The following is a 2,500-nucleotide window of genomic DNA, read 5'->3' on the forward strand; positions in this document are numbered from 1 at the left end:
AAATATATTATATATATATATTGATCTAATAACTTCTACTGTCATTATAACATCTAACAAATACTGAATTTTACAGCAGCCTTTGATAAATTGTGCAAAAATTTATGGCCTTGAACATAGTAAACAGTATAGTATAGTGTGAGAGGACCTGAGGACGTGGAGGGGATGGCTTGCAAAATCGGGTCAAGCAGAAAGAGCAGACATTGTGAGAGTAAATCAAACAGTTAAGGCACGAACCAACAATATACAGTGGAGTTCAAACTGAAACCTGCGGGATCACCACATTTCTTTGGTTTAGCCTAGTTTTCAGTTTCAGTTTAGAGAGGTCACTCCAATAGAAGAAAAGAAAGGTTTTTAACGCACCCGTCTCATGAACACGTATATACTTTTTTTTCTTGTTGCATTTTGCATGCTGAACATTAATATATATGGCCTTCATTTTTGCCACAAATCAATAGTCATGGAGTCATTGATGTTTGAAGTAATATTTGACCTGACCTAAAACAAATCTGGGGGGTTTCGGGGGGCATGTTTGACGTTTTGGTAATTAGGATTGATTTACTTGTGAAAACAATTGAAATTGATTTGCAAGGGTTTTAGTGGCCATATAAGTGTGTTCTGCAGCTAAAACTAAGGCAGTTTAGGCCCCAAATCAATGCATCTGTGTGTGGGTGCATGTAAGTAAAAATGTATCCAACCAAAAAAAATTGGGGGATTTTTTTATATTTTTTTTTGTCGGCTGTTATTGGATTAACAGTTTGGTAAGTGGACTCCACTATATGTAATACCTTTTCACAGTTTACATAATTAAGGAAGCTATTTATAACATATGTGTGCATGATATAAATAAATAAAAGACCGACCACAGAAGAGGATCAACTAGCCAGTATCTAGACCACTCAAATGATCACACCTTTGAGCAATTTCTTCCAGTTCCCTCATCCATTCTCTTTCCCATTTCGTTTTTCTATTCTTCTTATAATGTCTGTGCTTGTGCCATTCATCTATATTTCTTCTAATAAGCCATAAATGGCGGGGAGAATTTATAATTTTTTACATCATAACTGACTCTATGTCTGGATGGTGTCATCTATCTGGTAACCCGATTTGATGTCAGAGTGATTCAATTTTGTAATTTTAAAAAATCACAATAGATTCACCATTTTGTCCTGCACACAAAAGAAGAATGTGGTTTGAACCTTCCATTGATAACACCAGGAGAACCTTAGACAGCATCATAGGGTAGTAGGATGAAGATTAATAATACTATGCACCATTGATACATTTCATCTTTCTTTTGAATTGAAAAGTCTAATGGGCTAGACAAGTGGTATTAGGAAGCCAAAAGACTTCTCAATCAGTTTTTTTTATAATCTAATTCTTTGATTATTGGATACTCAGTCTCTACAGTCAGTCAGAGAAAAAAAATGACAGTGATCATGGCAACGGTAGACACACTTCAACTTCAGGGTCAAAGGCATCTTTATTAAGATTCAGTTGAATCTATAGGAATTTTTCAGTGATAGAATGACAGCTAAAAAATTTCATGGAGAGAGAAAAAGATCCAACAACCAGGAACTCAAAAACCAAAACTTCAAGTGTCTTGTCGTTTAAAAAAATTATCAGTGTGACCTGATGATGAAAATCATGTCTCGCAAGAAAGGGGTGTCAAGACCTGGGCATTTAAAGTAACCTCAGAGGTTGATGTACACGATTTAGAAGAATAAATAGTTTTTCAATATTCCAATAATTAATTGGCCTTTAGCTTTGGGACAATAGGCAAAGACGATGGTCTTATCATACTACAGACACTGGCTGACAAAAAATATGAAAATACAATACATAAAATAATGACAAATAATAATGACACACTATGCCTTGCCTCTCATTCAAAACAGAAAATAGGATTGCTGAAAACGTGAAAAAAAGAACAAGATACCTTTCTTAGGTTCCAATTTTCCATTTGTCCGATTACACCATAAACTGTATTCTCCATCCAATAGAATGTAATGTAAATCCGTCTGATATAACTCCATGTCTCGAAAAGGTGGTGGTATCTGATGTCAACAAATCTGTACCATTCTCGCGGAAGTGAATTAAATTGTTCCCTTGTAGTGGAGACGCAGTTGAACAGTCAAAAATACATGATCAAAATAAGAATATTCTAAATGTCGAGAGTTCCATAAAATTAAAGTTTTAACTACCTGTACAAAATTTTGTTAACGAATAAATAAAGTATTTAGCCGACGTTAACAGCTTATACACTTTTGAAATTGATTTAAATTTTGCTGTAGACGAGAATTTAATTGCTTCCCATATAAACATTACTGTAAGAAAGGAAAGCTCATCTGTTTATGTGGCCTCAGGCCCAGGTATCTCGGGGATCTCAAGGGTAATACCTGGTACCAGGGGCGGCTCGTGGGGCTAAAAAGTCGGCGTGCACAATTAAATTAAACTATCACAAGCTGAAGATAGCCAAGGGCATAGTAAATGGGATGGT

Source organism: Aplysia californica, unplaced genomic scaffold (genome assembly GCF_000002075.1).
Source record: "Aplysia californica isolate F4 #8 unplaced genomic scaffold, AplCal3.0 scaffold00888, whole genome shotgun sequence".
In the NCBI taxonomy this organism is placed as follows: Eukaryota; Metazoa; Mollusca; class Gastropoda; order Aplysiida; family Aplysiidae; genus Aplysia; species Aplysia californica.